The sequence below is a fragment of the Aethalodelphis obliquidens genome, unplaced genomic scaffold (genome assembly GCF_003676395.1).
Source record: "Aethalodelphis obliquidens isolate GAN/ISIS:26980383/991018 unplaced genomic scaffold, ASM367639v1 scaffold12, whole genome shotgun sequence".
NCBI classification, from domain to species: Eukaryota; Metazoa; Chordata; class Mammalia; order Artiodactyla; family Delphinidae; genus Aethalodelphis; species Aethalodelphis obliquidens.
In genome coordinates this window covers 26,236,767-26,261,229 of record NW_020837956.1, presented here as the reverse complement: position 1 = coordinate 26,261,229, position 24,463 = coordinate 26,236,767, and the positions used below count along the sequence as shown (strand labels likewise).

The 24,463-nt window shown below is 43.1% G+C and overlaps 1 long non-coding RNA gene across 2 annotated transcripts in view; it reads right to left on the bottom strand.

The window, feature by feature from the left end:
* The window catches only part of LOC113624001 (uncharacterized), an 80,818-nt gene that overhangs the window by 14,207 nt on the left and 42,148 nt on the right, over positions 1-24,463 (bottom strand). For both annotated transcript variants that reach the window (XR_003434161.1, XR_003434162.1), the window contains exon 4: positions 2,419-2,568. This is a non-coding gene — a long non-coding RNA (uncharacterized LOC113624001). The remainder of the gene's footprint in view (positions 1-2,418; positions 2,569-24,463) is intronic.

The following is a 24,463-nucleotide window of genomic DNA, read 5'->3' as shown; positions in this document are numbered from 1 at the left end:
AACTATTTATTTACAGTTTCTAAATTTATTGAAATCTGTTCAACTGCTTTCAGGCAACAAACAGATGGAGTTTAGGATTGGTGAATTCAAATCATCAAGCTCACAAATAGAGAGAATGGACTCGGTCTAAGAACAGACTGCATTGTTGAAAATAAAACGTAACTTTTATACACCAGCGTTTAACTGCTGGGAAGTTCCAAACACTGATGAAAACAGTTGGCTGTCCATCTGGAAAAGGTATTTAAAATTAACTAAAATGCAGAGTTTTATTTTAAGGTAACAATTGCTTCCTATAGCTGCCCATTCTGTTCAAAAGTAGGCCTCAAAGTCATAAAATATAACATTGGAATCTGTTAAAGGCTAAACTGCGGCATATTAAAATGTTTAAGTTTTTTTGAGCAAAAATCGATTTCAATTGAGTAGTGCCAAACCAGAAGTGTTTATGAGTACTCCACCTACAGGACAGATTTTTATGGAGTAAAGGCAGAAGCAGAGTAAGGAAAAACCATTGACTGGCTATGGCTTAAAGTCTACTTGGCTGTTTGTGATTGGTTGCCCTTAGGGTTCAATTTTGAGGCATTTACAGGCTTAGATTTTGGTTTGCTTACATATGCTGCCATGGTGTAGAGCAATATCAGTCTCATGGCCTCCTTATTTAATTAATTTAAATCTCAATAATCTCAATGCTGAGATATCTTCTGTAACTCTAAAAGTTACCGTGAATCACTTTAAAATTGAGAGAGGTTGAAGGTAGTAACTAATGTCAGCAATTTATGATGAATTCAAACTATGAAAATGCCAGATGCTAGGTTGTAAGATATATATGATTGCATTTAACAAGGTTTTCTTTTCACACAATGATTCAAGGATTTTAATAACATGTTCTAATCAATAGCAAAATGCCTGACCAAAGCTATTAGCCTCAGCATTAGAAGGCTAAAAGGTAATACTATCCCAACGATATCATAGCTATTAAGATAGTATGGCAGCAGTTAGCCTGGACATATGGTTAAATTACTTACGTGTTACCCAGAATAAATCAGGGAGCAGACACACCGCTTTTCAGAATTAGAATCACAATGAACCCACACAGCAGGTCTGCAGCTGGTGAGTAAATCCTTTTGGGAATCTCATTCTGCCCCCGCAAATATGCAAGTTCCTAATCCTGGCCACAGGCTTACAGGTCATTGTAGCAACAGCAAAGTAGTCTAGTCTCTTCCATGACTACAAAACTCCCCTGTGTATTCATTAGCCAATGCTAACTTTAAGAAAGGTGAGATAGACACAGGGCCACCAAGACATCCATGGGTTCCTCCACATGTCACAGCCTCCCTTGCAGTTGGGTCGGGGCCAGGAACTGGATTCTGAATAATGGAAAAGAGTGGAAGTGATAAAACTTTTTGTGGCCTATTGAAAGCCTTTCATCATGGGATCCACTCCTTTTTTCCCCTTCTGTGGCAATGCAAGAAGTTGTGGAAGCAGCCCAGGACTTAGAATTCACTGTGTGAATAGAGACCCAGGAGACATGTCCAAGACACACTAGGTGTTGCCTCAGAAAGATATGAACATCCTCTTTTCTGTTATTGTTATTAAGCCAATGGGGTTGCAGGATTTATTTGTTACTGCTGCATAGCTGACCATATGCTGACTAATAAAAAGGATCTTCCTGTTTTGACTATAACACAGTGGAAAATACTTTTGATTCCTTTTATGCCTGATAAATCCCTGAGAGATTTCTGTGAGAAAAGATAACTTTGCTTGATATTCAACCAACAAGAAGGCTTAGATGTATAAAAGAGTAATTTCAGCCACTATCCAAAATTAAGAATCATATAACCTTCCATTTGTACAGCCATATCAGCTTTTTTCATAAAGCTTCATGCACACATCTTCACAATAGCCCTAGAGCTTTTTTTTTAAGTGTATAAAAGCTCAACTTTACAATTGAACAACGTGAGTAATAGCAGGATTTTAAGCGAGATGTCCGGGAACTCAGCTAGTGAGAGCACAGATGAGACAGGCTGCTGCCTTTGGTCCTTCTGTAATCAAGAAATGCTCCAAGCTTTCAGCCTTGTTGCAGATTTTTACAAGCTCCTCTTTTAATAACCTTTCTCCGTTGCATTCCTGACTTATTACCTCCCTGGCTCCCAGCACTCTTATTTATATGCAGACTCATTCCAGATGCACATCCCATTGTTTATGCTGTGTTTACTATGTTGTCTCCTAACTAGAGTCCATTATCTGCTGAAACAAGAAGGATGTTCACGAATAAAACACAGCTTGCTTGTGGCTGCCAGACGAGCCGAGCAAAGATGTATCTTTGCTGATGGGGAGTAACCTGCTGTTTTCATATGAGCTTCCCCTTGGGTGGCTGCAACAGTAGGAGAAGGACTAGAGGGCTGAGAGCATGTGACTTACTTCAGGGAACCAAGCCAAGTGTCATTTCAAAGTCTCACTTCCAGGCAAGCTTTGCCCTCTGACCAGGAACCAAGCTGCAGGGTAGATGGGCCACACTCAGAGCTTCTGATAGACTCGAGATCAGGGAGGTTGCACTTGTAGTCAAATCGACTTAAATAGAAGAAAGAAAGACTGTGAAGGTGGCTGGAAAATACCTGACCTAAATTAACCACTTGGAGTATTGAACATAGCTCAAAGCCAGGTTCAAAAGCTGTCTCTACACTTCTTGTCTGGATCATACATCTGGCCTGTTTAGAGAAATAACAAGGAGAGATGCCTAGCTTAGGTGGTGGGGGTAGGTGTGGCATGAGGGGCTGAGCACAGGGTGAGCCACTCTCACCAAGAGCCACAAGCCAGGCTGGGCCCCTCCCTCATCCCTTCTGCCAAGTATTAACGGCCATTATGGAAGCTGGTAAAATGTAGACTAATGTAGATGTAATGTAGAGCCTGCTGGCTTTGAAGTCAGACCATTATGTTTTCAAAATCTGGCTTAGCACTTAATAGCTGGGTGACCTTGGTCGAGTAATTTAACCTCTGTATGACTTGGTTTTCTCATACGTAAAATAGGAGGTAAGAATAACTACCTTTGTTGATTGTGAAGATTGGGAATTATATATACAAACGTTCATACACATATATAATGCTTGGTGTGGCATAAGCCCTGGCATATGATCAGCCCTCCGTAAATGGTAACTTTTTAGTCATTTTTATAATTGTGATTATTACATGAAAAACTGCTTATTTGTGCTCTTGCTCTGCTCTACCTCTCACCATCTCTATGAAAACCATCTGTGTAGTATCAACACCTAAAAACAAACAAGCCCCTTTCGTATGGAATAGAAAGCCAGCAGAGGGCCAACACTTAGTAGATACTCAATATTTCAATTTCTTGAATTGAATTGAATTGAACCCAATTGTGCCCCAAATTTTATATCCATAGGCAGCTTCCTTGGTTTGCTTTATTGGCTTTGATATTCCTCTAAAAATTAAGCTTGGCTTACTCCTGCCTGGAGCTTCTGAGTGTTTTGGCTGAAGTTATGAAATGTGTATGACTTTTTGTGTATGAAGAGTTTTATATTTGATCATGTGCTTTCACATAATTATATTAATACTGGGTGAATTAGAAAAAAAAAAAAAGAACAAAACTGATGGATCACATTTCTATCTGTATACTACCCATTTTGGACTGGTCTTCTGAAAAAAGTAGAAGAGACCCACAAGGAGGCTTCAGAATTATAGCTATGGGTGAGAGTTTAATATTGTAGAATACTAGTGTCATGGCTTCTAAGGCTGTGGCAGTGTCTTAAGATTAGAAGGGAATTTAGAGGTCATCTAGTCCTACCCCACCCCAGGCACTGTCTGCCAGCTCCTATCAGGGAAACTGTGAACAGCAGTGGCTCCACAGGCCCTGGCACCAACCCCAGTTCATACTGCCAGGCCCTGGGGCACCAGATGCCCACAGCTAAGGAGGGTCTAAGGAGGGTCTAGGGCTGTGAGAATCGTTTTGACCACTGCATACCAAGGAGTCTTGCCTAGTTGTCTCCATCCTACGAAATTAAACAGTAATAGGCAAGGTTTATTGAATTAAATATGCTTTTAAGGCACAGAGCTTGAGAGTATACGTGTGTTCATACGCACTCATATGCACATTTCAAGGTCTAGATTCAGTTAATACTCACAACGAGGACACACAGTGGGCACACAGCACAGTGCAGTTCACACACGACCTCTTACTCCTGGAGATCACATATTACTTTTTAAAGAACATCTGATATGCTTATTAACATAGATTTCATTTAGCGCATACTTCCTTCGTGAAAATGTATCTTAGGGCATGCATTTGTAGTGCTTCCTTTATACCCCTGGGAGTGAGGGGCTGGAGGTGGAGTCACCATCTGCAAGCTTAAGTAGTTTAAGCCCCAGTCCAGGCAGTGACCAGTTGAGTGCATGGGTCCCATCCTGTCCCTGCAAGGGCTAAGTTTCTACAGAACTAGGCTTGGGTAGGGATGTCTGCTCCCTTAGCTGCACGCCCAAAGGTCTATTTACATTTTAAATCACTGTTGTGTCATCGGGTTACATTTTGATAGCTGCCAAGTAGTTAAGTTCAGAATTTTTACTCTGAACCGTAAACAGTTTACTTTTCAAATTGCATGATTTTTGAAGTTTTTATTCCTCACCATCACTAAGAAAGCTATCAAGTTTTGGAATTTCATGGAGAAATGTGAAGTGGCCTTTGTAAGCGCCAGATGAACCCTCTGAGGCCTGACATTCTCAACGTGATGGCTCTATTTACATATATATTGTCCTTCCTAGGAAATGCTAGAGGTGTGGCTTTGGGATTACTGTATCTAGGCAGCTCTGGCTGCCATAGGGGCCTTGTCTTTCTTATATTCATGTATGCATTCATTCATTCACTCACTCACTCGTTTATTTATTCATTCAAAAAGAGTTTATCGTTTCATCTTTGATATCTGGGGAAGTCTGGGCTCTTGTTCTGCCATTAAGGAGGGTGTCAGGAGTCAGGAGTCAGGTGCCTAGAGTAGAGAAGCCAAGCACTCAGGTTGATAAGAACATCGAACCTTAGCAATTTTTGTCCTGCCCAAAGAATTTTCAGTCAAATAAAGAAATTGTATGGCTGTTCACCTGTGGTTCATTTTGAGTATCTGAGATCCTTCTAGAGGCCTTCTCAAGAAAACCAACTTGTATTTATCCTTGCATTAGACTGGTTTTTCCCTTCGCCTCCCTTCTCCTTGGCTTGAGTTTTCTGGACTCAGCTCATTAAGTCTTGCTGAGAAGGCAAATAAAGCTCCCCTTCAAAAATGGGGCTGAGGAAGGAGCAGAATTTCAGGGCGTGCCACGCCTGCAGTGAAAAAGTTATACCAGCTCCAGTGCCTACCACGTGTGCCAATAACTCCAGCGAGAGCGGCAGCAGTGATGTTAATTACAATGATCTGAGCGGTAATGATGTCGCAGGCTCTGGACTAAGGGCAAACATGTATCAGTCATCCAATGGGATGCTTACAAACCACCCTGAGAAGTGGATTTAGTGTCCCCTCTTTACAGATGGTAAAACTGAGAGCACAGAAGTCACGCCGGCTACCCAAGGCCCTCCTCCAGGCAGCTGAGGTGCGATTCAAAGCAGCCATTGGGCTATGCTACCTCCCTCAGCCAGTTACCACAGCAAAAAGGCAAAGAATGGTATTTTTAAGCTTTTTAAGCTGGAGTTTTTAAGCTTTTATAATGTCCCCATATTTATTATCTGTTTCCTCATTTTGCCTGTAGTGTTAATCAGTAAGAGTCAAACAGACTCTGACATTGGAGAATTCCAAGGGATATAAGAGGATAAGGACAGTAAAAAGAAGGCAAAGGTAGTCTGAGTTGATAGATCCTGCTTCACGGAAGAAAGCAACCTGAGACCTAGATTTAGGAAGAGTTTCTGGGATATAACCATCACAAGGCCTCCATGCTTCCCCACAAACACCTGAAAGTTTTACAGAAGGATAGAGAACCTTACTACATAAAGAATGAGAAGCTTAAATCAAAATACAGTTTTTGGACGTGTTCATTGTTTTCCATCACTTGACCTACTTAGTGCTCCTTAATCAGGAATACATACACAGCCATGCAGCTGAGATTGAGCACACAAATTGAGATGAAGAAAGATGGTTAGGAAAGTATCTGGCTGGTGTGCATTCAGTTCATTCATTCAAGAAATGAACAGATTCTGAGGCCCACTTCAGGGCTGGGTGCCAGGATCAGCAATGAGAGAACAGGGAAATAAAGCACAGCACCCTTGCCCTTGAAGAACTGATAGAGTATATTGTAGCGGGGTGGGAGGAGTAACAAAGATGATCCACTCAGAGGAGTAAAGGCTCCACACTCACGTGTCAGGTGTGGGGGACACAAGGCAGTGGCTGAAATGTCTTAAGGCTATACATTTTCCTGGGTGACCAGAGAATAAGCACACATTTTTGCCTTGGCAATGTGGTTCTCACACATGGGAGTGGAGAAAGCCAGAATGCGAGCACATTCTGTGGAGGAAGAGAGAGAGAGATGCTCAGAGCTTGCACCTCTCCCTGACAATGAGAGAGCAGCGTGGAGGGCCAGTTCAAGGCAAGCCACAGGTCCACAGATGGGGAAAGATTTAAATTCCCAAAACAGGTCACATATGCACTGGGCAATTGTGTTAACCTTCACATTTACATTTTTGTTTTAAACAACATAGAGTGGCAATGGAGAGATGAGGTCTGGTAAAGAGTCACTAGGGTGATAATACTTGCTATTAATGTTGAAGGCTGGGAAACAGTATATCAAGGAAAAAGGAAAAGAAGAGAATTCCAAGTGGAGGAAACAGTGTCTTCAAAGAAGGTGAGGGAGAGCAAGGTGATTTGTCCTCCTGACACTCAGGGGTGGGCCTTCCTTCCACTCAGGGTCACCACAGGTAAAGGAAGATTCCAACATGAGTTGGTACCTTAAGGTGTGTCTCCCACAATAATACTGACAACAAAATGCACATTATTTTTCTTTTGCAAAGGATTGTACCCCCATCATCTAGTTCCCAAAGGTGGAATTTAGATCATGTATTTTTAAAATATTTATGGAACACATTATAGTCCTGGCCCCAAGGAAATACTGATGTGAGAGGGAAAGAATCTGGGTCGGGGGTGACAGAGCTGATGTTATACCTCATAAGGCCTCAAGCTAATGGTCCAGTAATGTAGGCAGAAGGCACTCATATCTCTGAAAATAAGACAGTAGATAATAGATGTGAAGTGGTTAAAACAAGCCAGGTTCTTGACGAGAGCAGACCTTGGAGGAGGAGGGGGCACTCCTTCTTTGCCAAATGAATAAAGTGGCTTGACAGATGGGGCAAGGAAGAGGGTGTTGGGCATTCCAGGAAGAGAGCATGTTATATAGTAATGCAGAGCCACCAGTGTGGGGTAAATTTGGGAATGATAAAAATTATGTAAAGTATATATCAGGGACTCCCAGAAAAGAAAGATTAGAGCCAGATTCTAGAGGGCTAGGCTAAGCTTAACTTTTAGTAGACAATGGGGGACCCTTGAATTTTCTTAAGCAAGGCAGTGACTTAAGAAGATGAACCTGTCAGGGAGCATGGAATAACTGGCGTCCTAGGAGCAGAGAGGCAGAATGTCCAACTGAACCCCTATCATCTGAGACTGAAATGATGAGAACTGGACCAGAGTTCTGGTGGTTGACATGGAGACGAGGGAAACAAATGGAGAGATGATTAGAGGTGATTTATACTGTGCGTGAAATACTGAATGAAATAAAATGTGTGAAGGAAGGTGTAATGTTATGGAGAAGGTGCTGAGGTGTAACAAGAAAAAGGATGTTCTTAACAATCGTTCACAATACTAAGCATGCCTTAGAAGAGTTATGGAGAATGCAGTTTTAGAAGGATTGGGGAAACCACTCACAAGTTACACACACAGCAACCCCAGTACAACCACCCCAGGGTGGTGACTGCTTTTCTACAAAAGCGCTAGCTACTTCCCTTTCCCCGAGCCTATCCAGTCTTCTCCTTTCCTCCACACAGCCCAAGCCAGAAGGACAAAGAAAAGCTAAGCAATCTGTGGGATGCCATTCAACATACAGTTTATTCAGGGCAACCAGGAAAGTATGAGATGATGTACCAACCCATCCCAAACCTGTCCCTGAACAGGAAGAAAAAAATCTCAAGCTATACAAGGTTCTATGTGAAAGTAGGTAGGAAATATTTTGAGAAGTAAGGAATGGAGGGTAGTGGGATTGAAGCATTGGCATCACATCTGTTTCCCGATGCTTCATCTTCCTTATCATGGCTCTTGGGAGCCCTACTGAGAACCACGGGGATGGGAGAGGATGCCAGCACTCTGGAAAGAGTACCCTGGGGAACCACAGCATGTTTATGAACATACTGTGGTCCTGTCCTTTCTAAGAAAAATAGGTTCTGTCGTCCATAACTCTTCCCCTACCTCCTTCCCAAAGGCTAACATCCCAAAACAATACTAAATGATGAGAAGTTGCGCACAAGAAGGCTGCAGGAGACCCTGCCCCTTTAAATTGAGTTCATCTCCTTGTGCTGAGTTAAACTTTTGTCCCTATTTTCAGTGGGAGCAGCAGACATCTGCCTTTCAGAGACCTAGTCCACCCCACACCTAGCGCCTTTCAATAGCTTCCAGACTCCTTGTAAGTCATGGAGACTTACTGACTTCAGAATGATTCCTTAAATATATTCTGCAGTCAATGAACCTGAGGACCTAAATAGTCAAATAATAGAGAAGGTTCTGTAAGTGGTTATTTGTTGTGTCCCTCGAGTGATCATAAGACATTGGTCTTCAAATTGTTTCTCAGTTACCTGGCGTGGTCTATCTGCAGAATCTCCATTGTAAATAAGTGGCTGCCTCTGAAGACAAGACTAGAGAGCAAAGGTTAAGATGATGACATCAGGAGCCCCATATTCTTGGAGGCTGATGCTTCTCTACGGACTATGGATATTTAAATCCTGCGAAGTTTGTGCTCTATTTTCACTGAACCACCCCAGTTGATGAATGTGCCTGTTAATTTATTTAGGAGTTGGTTTTCTTTAAACTATGACATTCAGTTTCCCCTGAGACGCACCATTCCAAAATCAATGAAGACCTATGACTTATATTTATATGCAATTCAGTGGGAGAGAAAGAGATTTTTGAATCCTTGTGGCTGGGGATATAATACTAGGTACCTCCAGCTCATTAATTAATTATTGCTATTAAATGAGTGTCTACTATCTGCCGTATACCAGTCTAAGTGCCAGAGAATATATATATATATATATATATATATATACACGCACAACCAGTCTTTAAGAGGAGTAGATAATCCTGCAATCTTGCAGGAAATAAAGATCAGACAAGGAAAGTAGAACCGTGACACAACAGCATTAGGAGAGGAGAATCTGAAATAACGCTAATAATAATAATAGCAATAATCATAATAAAACGTATAAAGAGCATGCAGCATAAGTCAAGCACTATTCTAAGTATTTTGGATACGGTAATTCAATGAATCCTCTGAACAGCCCTGTGAAGTAGAGGCAGCATTTATCTCCATTTTACAGGTAAGAAAACTTAGCTCATGGAAGTTATGTAACTTATTCAAGGTGATAAAGCTAGTAAATGGCACGGCTGGGCATTGAACTAGGCTTATACAGTTTAACTCCAAATGCCATGCTCTGAACCACTGTGTTATTGGAGCACGGTGCTGAATGTTCAGGAAGGCTTCTTGTGGGAACTAGGTTGTAAGTCAGTCCTAAAAGATGAGCTAGAATTTAGAAGTGTGAAGAAGAGGAAAAACAACATTCCAGATAGCACTAACAATCTGAGCCTTGTTTTGGAGGCAGAGGTAACCACGCAGGAGTGAACAGCACAGTGATTAAGTGTGTGATCCCTGGAACCAGACTTTGCAGCTTCAAGTCCTGGCGCCACCACTTACTAGCTCTGTGACTTTGGACAAGTTCCCTAACCTCTCTGTTGTCTTGCGTTTCTTCTCATAAAATGGGCATAAGAAATAGTACAGAATGGTAAATTGGTAAGCACTTGTAAACCACTTAGAACCACCCCCGATGCATAGTAAGTGTTGTATGAGGCTTTTCTGAGTGGGTAAATGTAAATTTGGGGCACTGAGAGACAGACCTGGCTAAAAAGCTATATGACATTCAGCTGCCTGTCGGTATGTATCTTCCCTTATTTCCCTCACCTTTCAAGGACCATCTCCATGGCATCCCAGCATAATTTTTGCTTGGGGATAGAATTAGAGAACAGCTCCTAGCCAAACCCTGTGATAAAGGACACCAGTGCAATTTCCATCAAAATAACCACAAACATTCACCCAGAGCCTACATGTGCAAAGTACTTTTAGGTGTAGTTAGTAATTAAAAAAAAAAAAGGAACAAGAAATTGCAGTTTGAATGCCTCTGGGTGGAACCAGCTGCATGGAAAGCCGTGGCTGTATCAGGCTCGTGGCTGGCTGCAGTGCAGGGCAGAGATATGGTTGGTTCCACTGCTCAGAGCAGCCCCAGGAGCGAGGGGATGAGTCAAGGGGGTCAGGAGCCCTTACTAGCTCATTAGTGCTTCTGGATTTAAAAGAGAGATTCCCAAATCCCAAGAGGTGGCTTACGGCTCGAAACAAAACCCAGTGCATTAACATCCTCGTATTCCAAAATGCTCCCCAAAGCCCTGCAGTTATGCTGATAGAATGTGATTTATACCAAGGCGAGTGATGCCAAGGCCCAGACTGGGGAGGCAGCTGAGCAAGGGAATAATTGAGAATGCTATGAATTTCTCTGTTTGTGAACCTCCCGATTAAATAAGAGAAGTGCATCTCAGGAGTCTGGGCCCCCAGCCCTAGACCCTGCTGGCCTCTCTGCCACACTGTGCCTGTGGATGGCAGACCTAGTCTGTCACTGCATCAGATCTCTGCATCTCAGCTAAGCTCTGGGCAGCCCAACAGGTTTTGGAAAGTGCCACAGAGGCCATCTCTAAAACCCTACACTCTGAGTTTGCTATCTTCAGTGCAACGGTTACCCAGGAGATGGTCCTAGATCCAGCTCAAAGGCTGCTTCAGTTTCTTTTGGGAGGATATCCTTGGGAGGATGAGATGGGAATACGCTGGTGAAATAAGGAGGGACACAATTCACACGATGCAACAAAAATGCCCATATGCATGTTTGAAATGTTTTCTCCAGATTAGCAATATTACGAGTTCGCTTTTCTCTTACAGTCTCGCACAGCACCTCATGGTCACCACTGCAGCCCGGGCAGAGGATGTTAAGAAACAGATCGGGAGCATGCTCTCAGGAGTCAGGCCACAGTTTTCTTTCAGAGCTCTACTGTATTAGAAAATTGTTTACACACGTTCATAAGCTCCTATCTAAGGCCATGTTCAAGTAGAGATCAAATGACTATTATTTTCAACTTGCAAGTCAATCAGTGTATTAGTCTAGACAGGCTACTTGTTGTAACAAACAACTTCCAAGTCTCAGTGACTTCACCACAATAGAGGTTTATTTCTCACTCTTGTCACCGTCTAATGTGGTGGGGGCAGAGGGGGCTCTGCTCCACATAGTCATTAAGGGATTCAGGCTTTTCAGATATAGTGGATCCCACCATCTCCTAGGACCTTGGCATTTTACACTGGTTTCTCCCTCTCCCACTGGCAGACAAGCAAAAAGTGAAGGCGTTAGGAGCCAAATTTGGAAGTGACATACATCACTCCCACCCACATTCTATTGTCACATGGACAGCATTTCCACAAAGGGGAAGTAGGAAAATATAGTCTATCTCTACACGCAGGAGGAAAGGGAATTAACAGAGCTTAGTGAACACTTCCATTGTCTGTGCAGTCAGGGAGGCTTCCTGGAGGGGGCGCTACCTGAGTGCTCTAAGGATGCACGTTCTTGTAGCCTCCCCTGCCTCTCAGGTTGGAAGTAACCTCACAGGTCATTTCAGTCACTGTCTCACAGTTCAGCAAAGCAGAAACTGAGTGCACAGTAATTGCTTGGACAACATTTGGTGTTTGATCTTAAATGGGATCTAGAGGGAAATGCAGCAGACAGAGGGGCTGAGGGTGGACACTGGACCCAGGGTCCAGAGCTCGGCTATTGATACTGCCTGAGTGGGAGTGAGAGAAACGCTGGCAGGATCCCTACACATTAACTCCGCTAACGGTGGGCAGGAGGGTGGGCAAAGGAATCTGTCCAATGCTTTGCAGCTGTTGTGTGTATTAGAACTATCTCCTCTGCAGTGAAAATATCTAGACAACTTCTGCTGAACACCATGTGTATTTGACAGTCACCTGATTTGGTTTCACCAAACAGTATCTGGAATATATAATCTGAGACATATGTAAATACTCATTCATAATTAGCTCATTGTTGCTCCTTTTTTCTGGAGTTAAAAGATTTCTAATCTTGGGCTTCCCTGGTGGCGCAGTGGTTGAGAGTCTGCCTGCCGATGCAGGGGACACGGGTTCATGCCCCGGTCCGGGAAGATCCCACATGCCGCGGAGTGGCTGGGCCCATGAGCCATGGCCGCTGAACCTGTGCGTCCGGAGCCTGTGCTCTGCAATGGGAGAGGCCACAACAGTGAGAGGGCCGCGTAATGCAAAAAAAAAAAGATTTCTAATCTTGCAGTTTAAAAATCCCACTAAAACTTTTCGATGATAAATCTCTGCCTGTGTTCTTCCTATAGTTCGAGTTCTCTGGCTACAAAGGCCATGGGAGGTCGTTCAACCCTTTTTCCATTTTCCTGGAAAGACCCCAGTTAATGACAGGGACACGTCTTGTTTTCAGTACCACAGAAAAGGATAAAACACAGGGACGTGTCTTGTTTTTAGGACCACAGAAAAGGAAGAAACACAGAGTATCAGTGCATGAAGAGCCCAGGGCTGTTCCAGTCTGCTAAGACTCACAAAAAGAGGCTACCTGCCCCTCTGGAGGCAGCGACAAGAACCTGAGCCCCGGTTGCCTGGGCCCTGCCTGAACTCCTGCTCTCCCCCGGTTGGAGAGCATCAGCCCTGTATTCCTCTGCTCACACTATCATAACAAAATATCACAGCCTGGGGGGCCTCAACGACAGAAGTTTATTTTCTTACAGTTCTGGAGGCCAAAAGCCCAATACCAAGTGCAGCAGGTTTCGTGTGAGGCTCTTCTCCTTGGCTTTCCTACGATGTCTTCTCCCTGCGGCCTCTTCTCTGGGTGCGCATGTGGAGAGAGCGAGCTCTGGTGTCACTTGCTTTTCTAATAAGGACACTAGTTCTATTAGATTAGAGGCCCATCCTTATGTCCTCATTGAACCTTAATTACCTCTTGGAAGGACTTATCTCCAAATACAGTCACATTGGGGGTTAGGGCGTCAACATGTGACCTACAGAGGGATGCAGTTCAGTCCATAACAGCCACTCACTCGTGAGGACCACGCAAATCCTGACACCGCTGTGTAGAGCTGGGTGGAGCTGAGCATCACACGTGGGGGCCCTCCTCTGCCTTGGGGTCCAGATCCTCATGCTGTCTCTCAGTGATCATCACCCCCTCAGTTAGTCCTGGATCCCTCCCTCCATCCTCCCAAACTAATGGTAATCCCCTGGCTGTCCAGAGGCAGTGTTGCCTGAGGAATTGACAAATTTCTGATCTAGACACCCTTGGTGACAGCCTGCATCCCTGTCTTCTCCCTACCTACAGGCTCTGGCCCAGGAAAACAGGGCTGCAGCTCCCACCATCAGGCCGCTTCAGGATTCTCACTGATGGCCAGCTCTCCCTAGAGCAAATATTGTCCATGGTCACGTGGAATCCCATGAATTAGACTGCTGAGTCCCGACCTTATTCACCACCTGGTGGAGGTTGTTTATTCCTCAACAGATTCCGGCTGATATCAGCTGACTCCCCAGCCTGTGTGAGTGGTGTGGCTCTTGCTTTTGCTGTGGGCTGAGAAGGGAGGGCAAAATATGGCTCTGATCTCCCTGAGGAGCTTGAAGCCACCTCACAGGAGATGGAGGAATTGCAGATGAAGTTGCTTAGTTTGAGATCAATCCAGGACTGTGGGGTGGAAGGCAAAGGAAGAAGGAGCCCAGAACAGGACGCCAGTCTTCTGTTTCCTGCTCCGTCAGCTATTCTGTGTGGCTAGGTAACTGACAGCCCCTGTCTGTGCCTCAGTCCCCTGAATGATTGAGTGGGAGCATGAACTAAACGATATGTCCAGTCTCCTCAGATCTGGTATGCCCTGCTGTGCCAACCCACTATCAGATCCTTTGTCCTTATCTTCCTGGCCCAGGACATCCAGGAGGATTTATTCCAAAAGGCTTCTTGGACTCCACACAGATTCCTTGGGCATCTCCTAATCAGACTCACTCGCCTAGATTTCCCTAGATGGAACTGTGGCCCACCTACCTTCATGTCAAAGGCCTCTCTCATTTTCGAGGTCCAAAAAGATGAATGCTCAGCATTTTCACCAAGGGAAGGGAGTATTTCTTCCAGGAAGTTAATAAGATTGTATATTGTAGCCTTGGGGCACTGGAGAAGGGAAAGAAAAATTCCCTGAAACAACATGTCTCTTGTTTAATAAACTTTTATTATTATTATATATGAGTGTGTGAGAATGAGAAATCCATATCCATTCTTCGCGGTCACAGCGTTATTGGTTCTGAGCTTAAAAAATCAGTCTGGTGACTAACAGAATAAAGCACTGACTGACCAGTGATTTTTAATATTTGGCTCTTCCAGGAAGCAATCTAATAGAGTAAGAGCTTATTGGAAAGTGTAGATGATGTGGAAATGAGTTACACAGAGGGATGGGCTGTCTGGGCTTCCGCCTTGGGAAGGACAGGCAGGTGTGACAGGTGACAAGGGCCTCTGTGATTGCTGGCTATGCTGGCTCAGCACAACACCTCGGCTTTGGGGAGTAAAATCAAGCTGATAGTTTTGTTTTTCTCTTACTCATCACCAAGTCCTTGTCTTGAACCCTCCTTCTACTGAGAGAATCTTTCTCCCCTGGAAAACCCTTTTGTTCAGGCAGGTCCCAGTCTTCTACCATTGTGTGGCCCATCCACCAGGGCTTATAGTCTCACCCTGAGCTCTCCCTGAGAGATAGCGCACCCTGCTTCCTGTTGGAGCTAGGCAAGGGCTCTAACTAACATTGGCCCATCCTTGGACTTAGAACCCCCTACATCCTAGGTCTAGACTGAGGTTTTTCTCTGGCCTGGGGATGGTGGTTAATAACTCTTTAAGAAACATCAAAAACTCTCTGTTTTCCACAGTGGCTACACCAATTTATATTCCCACCAACAGTGTACTAGGCCTGCCTTTTTTCCACATCTTCATCAGCGTTTGTTATCTGTGGTCTTTTTCCATATGAGCCAGCAATTCTACTGCCGGGTATAGCCAAAAAAAAAAAATGAAAACACTAATTCAAAAAGATATGTGCACCCCAATGTTCAGAGCTACATTATTTACAATAGCCAAGATATGGAAGCAAACTAAATGCCCATCAAGAGATGAATCGATAAAGAAGATGTGGTACATATATACAATGGAATATTACTCGGCCATAAAAAAGAATGAAATTCTGCCATTTGCAACAAGACAAAAGGACCTAAGGAGTATGCTTAGTGAAATATGTCAGACAGAGAAATACAAATACCGTATGTTATCACTTGTATATGAAATCTAAAAGATAAAACAAAGGAATAAATATAACAAAACAGAAACAGACTTACGGATACAGAGAACAAACTAGTGGTTACCAGGAGAGAGAGGGAAGGGGAGGAGCAACAAGATAGGGGGATGAGGTTAAGACATACAAACTACCGTGTATAAAATAAATAAGCTACAAGGATACATCATACAGCACTGGGAAATATACCAATTATTTTATAATAACTTTAAATGGAGTATAAGCTATAAAATATAGAATCATTATATTGTACACTTGAAACTAATACAGTACTGTAAATCAAGTATATTTCAATGAAAACAGAATGTAAAAAATAATAAAAACAAACCTGTTTCTGGAGCTCCCACTCTGGGGTCAGCCTCTCTCCCCTTAATTTTCTGAGCTTCCTTGTTATTATTCATAGCAACTGACTTTTGAAAGCCTGAACTAGATAAAACCTAAAATACTTTAAGTTTGGCTTTTCTGAGTACAGTAGCAGATATGACTTTCTTTAGATGTTAAAGTAGTACTTTGAGGTCAGATGACATAAGGTAAACCAAACTCAACGACCTTATTCCCAGGAGACCGTGATGACAGTAGGGTGCGTTGGTGGGTGTGTGTCGGAGGGTGGAGCAGAGGTGATATGATGCAGGGTATATTAGATGCTAGGGCCGCCATAACAAAGTACCCCAGGCTGAGTGGCTTAAACAACAAAAGTGTGTTTTCTCTCAGTTCTGGAGGCTAGAAGTCTGAGATCAAGGTGTTGGCAGGGCAGCTTCTTTCAAGGCCTCTCTCCTTGGCTTGTAGATGGCCGTCTTCTCCCTGTGTCGTCACATGGTCTCCCCTCTGTACATGTCTGTGTCCTAATTTCCTCCTCTTATAAGGACTCTAGTCAGATAGAATTAAGACCCATCCTAATGACCTAATTTTAACTTAATTAAGTACCTCTTTAAAGACTCTACCTCCAAGTACAATCACACTTTGAGGCACTGGGGGTTAGGACTTCAACACACAAATTTGGGGGGGACAGAATTCAGCTCATAACACACGGGGTAAAGGAATGGAATCTGTGTGAGACACACACCAGGAATTAAGAAGTAAAATGTGTCTCTGCTGTCATCAACATTCCTCTTGTACTGAGGTATGCCTTCCCTGTTCTTAGTACCCAGGATCCCCATCACCCCTCGGACCCCTCCTTCTCTACATCTTCTCCCAGCACATGAGTGGTGCAATGATTGATGAGGCAGAGAAGGTGAACCCACACAGGCCACAGGAGAATAAGCCTCTATCTAACAGGGAATTATAAATATTAACCACAGAAAATATTGTTTTGAAAAAGAAGATGTCCGTGTACCTCTGAGATCATGTACAGGAAGCAGTCACTGTCACTGCCTCAGCCCAAGACTGGGATGATGAGGTTTATTCGGTCCCTGAATATCTGAATCAGCTACTTATGGCCTTGCTGTCTATTTTCCTCTAGCCAAAGACATTGAGAAACCAACACTCCGAAAATGCAGAAATGCCAAGTGGAGTCAAAGGAGAGCTCTTTGGACCTGAGTGGCTGTCTTTCCTGCCTGGATACAGAGACCAAGGTTCTACCTCCCAGAGGAAGAGTAAGTATTGGGTTAGTGACATTCTGGGAGGGGCACCAAGCTTTGGTCAGAGAAATGCAAACCTGAATTCCATTTGGGAACAACATGCAGGAACGCATCACAGTTCAACAGATTTAAGTGACTGTCCCAGACTTCAGATCTACTCCACTGAGTAGAGGGTTTAGGTAACAGGGTGAACTGACCCTTGGAAGGGGGAGGGCCCCTCCTCCCATCTAGAGTCTTTATGTCCTCAGGGAGCTCCTCCACGTTCCAGGCTGAGTTTCCTGCAGGGGCACCAATGAGAGCAACAAAGCAGAGGAGGGGGCCTCATCCATCTCTGCTTCCTCTGTTTTAGATTTGGCATGTCCTGGGGATAACTATGAAAAGCTGAAAGTCTTCTAATTTTTTGCACTGAGTTTTCATTACACTTTAAACATTGCCATGGATGGAATTAATGAGCAGAAACCTACTGAATATTCAGCCAGAATTCTCAGAACCCCAGCAGTCTTGACTCTCAGAGCTCAGGACCACTTGGCACTTAAATGATTCCTAACTTTGTTTCTGATTAGTACCAAGGAGTGCCTCAGTCGCCCTGGGGACTCTTTCACCTTCTACTCAGCCAGGAGTATGTTTGACTCACTCTGTTCTTTGTCTCACGGACATGGTTCAGGGCCAGAGGGTCCCTCAGAGGTGGGGACTTATGATTCCCGAGGACATGAGCAGCTGAGAAGATAACCCTTTTCACAGGACTATCTTCACACAAAGAAAAGCTGGCACTCTCTGCATGGATAACCAGAAACATCCTTTGGCCCCTGAAACTTTCCTCCTGTGTTCTCAGTGCCTAGAATTATATTACCAGAACTTGACTCCCTTAGGATTATAAGACATTTTGGTCTTTTAAAGTCCTTTATTAAAATGCAAAGATATCTAGGAAGCATGAAAACTTATAATATCAACAAGAATTTGAAGTCATTGAAGGCAGGAAAGACGACTTAAATGACTTTTTTAATATATTAGATTCTTAGCCGGCCAGGACTCTTAGAAGGTCAAGTCATTCTGTATAATCAAGGTGTTTTATTGAAGAGTTACCTCTTATAAGTCTAATTTAAGTAATATGAAGTATCTTAGATAGAGATCTGGTCTAAAATGTTCCATGCTACCGTACCTTCTTAAATGCAGCCTACCAAATGCAATGAAACATTTTCTTGATAATTCAAGGTCATCATTATGAACTCCCACTACTGCGCTCTGCATGGATTCTCTACAGAGGGCTGGGTTGTTTGTTCCTGCATGGCAGTTCTTGCATTTCCTTTTAAGCTTTCCGTCTTTTCCCTCTCACATAAGCCACTTTCACCGCTTGCTCATGCCGAAGTGTTTGCCTTAGGCATTCTTTCTCTTTCTAACCTATCCTTTTAATCACCTGTGGGTGGGAAATAAGATACCCAAGCTTTTGGAGGTCTGTGAGTAAAAGAAGAGAAGACAGGCTTTGAATAAGAATGTTTCCCATAGACAAAGGCAAGAATTTTATTATAGAACACACTAATTCTCACTACACAGATACTTTTGCTTTTTCTGTGATTGTCAGCTATTATTTGGATAAGTGAGGAAACCAGATATCCTGATGCATTTCAGGGGACGTGACTTGCTTTAGAAAGTAAGAGAAAGAGATGCCTGACCTATAGTGTAATGGAAGGGGCAGGAGTTGGTGATCTCACTGCCCAAACTTGACTCAGTCTCATCAGCAATCCCTGCCCAGTCTGTAACACATTTCCTCAAAGTAAATTATTTTCCAAAGTGGACACTTTTGAGAATGAAAGGATGCAAAATTAATAATTACTTCAAGACAACAGGCATAGACCAGGACTGTCCTGGGCAAATCAAGACCTAGGGTCTCCCTATTTCTAGGAAACACTGCAGCAACATCAGCTGGTACAGAGAACTAAAAATGCCCTGAACTATTGCAAAGTTGGATGTGCATCACGGAAGCAAGCATAGACTCTTGTTGGGCAACTTCTCCATTTGGATTTAAGTTTACAGGTCATGGACTGTGACCAATGGCTAAGACTGACATCTTAGCAAAGCTAAAACCAAGATTTTATTATCCCTCTCATATTTTATATGCTTACCCTTCTACTTCCAAATACCACTACGTTTCTTGGGTTAGCAAATAAAATGTGTTTCTGGATTATATTCCTTAAAGTATCTCTTCTAACGACTATATGGACTTCAGCTGGGGCTGAAATGTTACAATCATTAAATCACATAATGTATCTAAAGTGCTTAGTCTAACATCTGGAATATAGTAAGTGCTCAGTTAATTTTAGCTAAAGCAAATGCAGGTGCATTTGTGAGTGCATACACACACATACACTCACACACATATAACTCTGCTTTTAAACTAAAGCACAATCTGGCAATGTGTGTCAATATTTAAAATATCCTTTCACCTAGATATCCAACTTCTAAGAATTTTTCCTAAAGAGAAGCGTGTTTATCACAATGTTGATTATAATATTGGAAACTTAGAATAACCCAATAGGACATTAGCTAAAAGAATAACAGGGCATCTATACAATAGAATATGATACACAGCTCTTAAAATAATAAAGTAGAATTTTATTTATGATATGAAAAAGTCAATGATATATTATCAAATGAATATGCAACTTACAAAGCAGTATTTATGTGTGATTTTTTTGGACAAAACAATGAAAGAAAAGACATCAAAAATACCTTGAAGAGGTATACCAAAATTATATATCTTTTAAAAAATTTTAGTTATTTTCTCTTAATTATGAGATAACCAGTAATCTTTATTTTCTTTTTTGAATGTTCTGAATTTTGTTGCATACAAATGTATTTCATAACTATATATAAATAATATATATCCCATATATACATAATATAGATCCCAGGCCCTATTGAGAGGTGTGCCTTGGCTCCCTGGTCAGTATTCAAAGATGCTGCTCCTGTGTGCTCTCATAATTTCCAGTGCCTGTAAATTTTTTTTTGCATTTATCCCTCTGCATTAGTTTTCCTAATATATATCAGTCTTATCAACAAAACCATGTACATTTGAGGGCAAGCCCTTGACCTGATTCAACTTTGATTTTCCCTTATATGCCACCTGGCTTATAGTTTATGCTCAGTCAATGTTTGCTGAATGAATAGATGCATAAATGAGTAGGTCTCATGGCTTCTAGAACTAAACCAGTCTTCAGAGTCTAGTTAGAAAGCCATCAGAGAAGTGATACATAACTTTACCTTCATAATCTGCTGTATCACACAAGACCCACAGTCTAGGACCCCCTGGAGGGGTTCCCTCAGGTACACACCAAGTGCTCAATACTCATTTGTTGAAAGAAAGAATAAAGAATTGAATGGATGATAATGAAGAGAAGAGATTATAACAGCACCAGCTCCATCCGAAGCAGAGGATCTAGTAAGGGCTGGCACCAAGATCTGAACATCACTCTGAAATTAAAAGTCACAGAAGTGAAGGAATCTTAGAGATCAAATAATCCATCTTTCTCATTTCACAGGTAAAGAGACAATGGCCCAAAGAGGAGAGATGATTTCCTAGAGACACAGGACAGTTTAGCAGCAGAATCTAGGCTGGAACCGGAATTCTCACCACCCCCTGCAAAGCTGCCTCTTTCCTCAACCAGTGCCTGAGGTTTCTGTATATTTCAGCATGCTCTAGCTTTCTAGATGGACAAATAGAAGGCAAAATCAGGATGTTCCCTAGTCATCTGTTTGTCTCTTTTCCTTTCTTCCATTCACTTTATATGCTGTCTGAACCGAACCCCTTCCCAGAGCAACTGCCCCTCTGAAGGCAACCTGCAAGCATCCAGAGACCCAGCTGCCCCAGGTGGTGAATCTCACCTACCAGGGTTTTGTTCTGTTGAAGAAAAGCAAATCCTGCATCAGGCAACAAACACTTTCTGATTCTTGAATAATTGAAAGGCTGGGCCCCAAGCTGCAGCAGGCGAATAACTGATTAGAAATGGAGAAGGGGCAGCGGGGGGGCACCAGCAGCCAGCATCCCGCCCTGAAGTTAGGGCACTCCACAGGGAAACTGCCTCCCTCAGGACCTGCGGCCAGGGCCCAGGCCTGTTTTGGGGACAGCGGGAAGAACTATGCAACCATTCGCATCTTCATAATTCCATAGCAAGCCTCTGTTTCTCCTACCAAATTAATCTCTATGGTGAAAGCAAGAAAACAGAGATCACTTAATGTACCGCATCACTAAGCCTGTGAAAACTGATCAAAGGAATTGAAAGTATGACTCAAACAAATGTCTTCATATTATCTTCAGATGGACTATCAACGAGAATAAGCCCATTCTCGGTTCACATATGAGCACTGAGACAATACAGACCTTCTCCTCATTTTCATGCTCTCCTTGCCCAGGTCAGATGAAAAAGAAAAACCACACCTCACATTAGCAGCATTTCTCAGCCTTATAACCACGGCACCTCTTATATCCACTCAATGAGGCAGACAGAACAGAGATCTCCTTCATCCGAGGGGGATCGAAGAACACAATAGGAATTGGACCCAGGACCTGCAGCTCACGCTTGTGTTACCCTCTGGGACCAGCTCTCTCCAGTCTTATATGCGTCCTGCCCATGCTCTATATGGAACCACAGCCATTTCCACAAACTTCAGGTTCAACCAGATCATTCTTCTGTTACATCTATATTTTGTCAATAATTTCCCATTGCCCTCAAGATAGAGACCCAAGTGCTGAAGAGGGTTCAGGGACTCCTCATTCCAGTCCGCCTTCAGGTTCTCAGCATGCACGATGCCCCCCACAGTGGGCATGACCCCAACCATAGCGACTTCAGCCCTCCTGGCCTCGGAAGTGCCAGAATCATGGCTCGGGTCCTTCACATGTGTGTCCGCCAGGCCTGGAACATCCTCCCCTAGTAAGCTGTTCCTCATCCCTCAAGGCTTTGATCCCTAAGGCTCTCTAACCCCTAGGGAGGGGAAGCCCCTTGTCGTACGTCCGTATAGCACCCTCTCCTCCCGGTTTGTCTCCCTCGTGACTCTGGCTCCAGGGCCCTCTTCTCCATCAGACTGTGAGCCCCATGATGCTACAGGAGCACAACTGTCTGGGTCATGTCTATGAACCAGCACCTATTACAATGCCTGGCTCAGAGCAGGGCTTAGTAAATATTTGCTGAATGAACTAATTTTTTTAAATGGCTAAGCAAAAAGTGAAACAGAATCAAAATCAGGCTACTAAAAAATCCTTACTGAGTATATTTGCATTCAGTTTTTATAATTGTTTAATGAATATTTATTTAGTGTCTGCTATGTGCCAGGAACTGCTCTAGGCACAGAAAAAACAACAGTGAAGGAAACAGGCAAAAATCCTTGCACTCAAGGGGTGGCTTTTGTTAAAGGAGACAAAAAATGAAGAAAATAAATGAAAGGTATAGTTTGTTAAATGGTGCTTAGAATTGGAGGGGTGATACAGGAGGAAACGGGATGTGTAAACATAGGTGCTGAGCACAGGTAGCTAAAGCTAATTCTCATGCTACCTAAGAAGTCCCCGAAGTCTATATTCCACTAAATTTCTTTTCTTTTTTATCCAATTCCCCTAATGGTGTACATTTAATTAGCTTTCTATTTTAATGCTATTTTAGCTCATTCTGGGTTGATATATGGGTCAGGCATCATTTTTTCTCCCATCAAATTATTTCCTTTGGATAAATTTCTAAACGGAGAATTATTTAATCAAATGTACATTTTTCAGACCTCACAAGGCACTGCACTTCCATTTTGTTATCACAAATAATTTTAGAAACTTACAAGGCCACAAGCAAAAATTGATGTACCACTTTCATCATAGCATCAGCAGGGATGAGAACTATTGTTGCTTGTTTGTTTACAGTTGTTATTTTAGTAGATGTGAAAATAGCATTTCAAGGTTCCTTTCATTTGTTCCTCTTTGATTCTCCCATTTTTATTTCTACAGTCTGATTGCCCGAGTACAAAGTAGTGTTTCTCTACCTCGTGGACAAACATGACTGTGTTTCCTAAACTCAAGATCTCTGCATTTTCACAAGACAGCAAAGGCTGCGTGAAGCGCCAAGACAGGAAAAGAGATTCCACAGAATGACCAGGCTTTTCCATTAAGACAACTAGATCATGAAAGCTACTAGAAATGAAGTATGAAAAAGGGTGATAGGGTTCTGACCATGTTGGCAACATGTCAAATACTTAAATATCAAATATTTAAGGCAAATAAGCAATAATCACGTACAATACTAAGAACTAAAGTTGTGATGGTTCTCAAGCACTTATAGAGCATCTATTCCTTTTGACCAGTTGAAGAATAGCCCTCAAAGGTAATGTTTTTTGCTCTTTATTTGCCTTTTCTTTTGTTTTTTTTCTGGTCATACACATTTTAATAAGATTGCAGCACACCCGGTGGGGGTCATGGTGCGGCACTTCATTACAAGGACAGTTTTTCGGTTTCATTTTCCATCCTCCAATGATCACCTTCAAGCAATACACGGGTAGCAGTTTCAGGTAAAATAAAGTCCTGGGAGACGCACAACAAATGCACTGGCATTTGTCTTCTGACCTGTTCGTTCCACGCAGCCTCATTCTACAAAGTCTGTTCTGCTGGCTGGAATTTAACCAGAAGCTCTTCTCTCTTTGCCCTCCTTTTCTGGGGGAAAGAGTGAACCTGCCCGTCACTTGGGGCACAATGATCCTTCCCCTGCAGGGGGCAGGACACGGGACATGGATACTGAGGACAATCAAGACCAAGGACTTGCAACTTCTCTTGTTCTTTTTTCTCACGAAAGACTTCCAGAGAGGCTGAGTCTGCTTTCAAGTGAGGCACCAGAGTGCCAAAGCCCTAGTACGAGAAGATATCTGGGAACCGGCTGCCGTCTGGGGACCATCTCTGCCGCTGATGTCGTGGTATGCTATCGGAGCGCTCGCTCAAGCATCAGCTTTCTGTGAGCAGTTCACCGGTGCACATCACTGGGCCCCTGCACGGCCTGTGAATGTTCAGTTTTTCCTTGCATTTTCCATGGAAGAGTCCAGAAGAGTTTCAAAACGTCACCTGCTGGAATCCAGAGATGGTATCAAGAAGCCTCCCCATCCCAGAAAATCTGACACCAGTTACGGTACCTTAGTAAACAAGAAGGCTGATCACAGGGTGTTGACAGGAAGCCAGCCGCTGTCCCCACATGTACAGGAAGG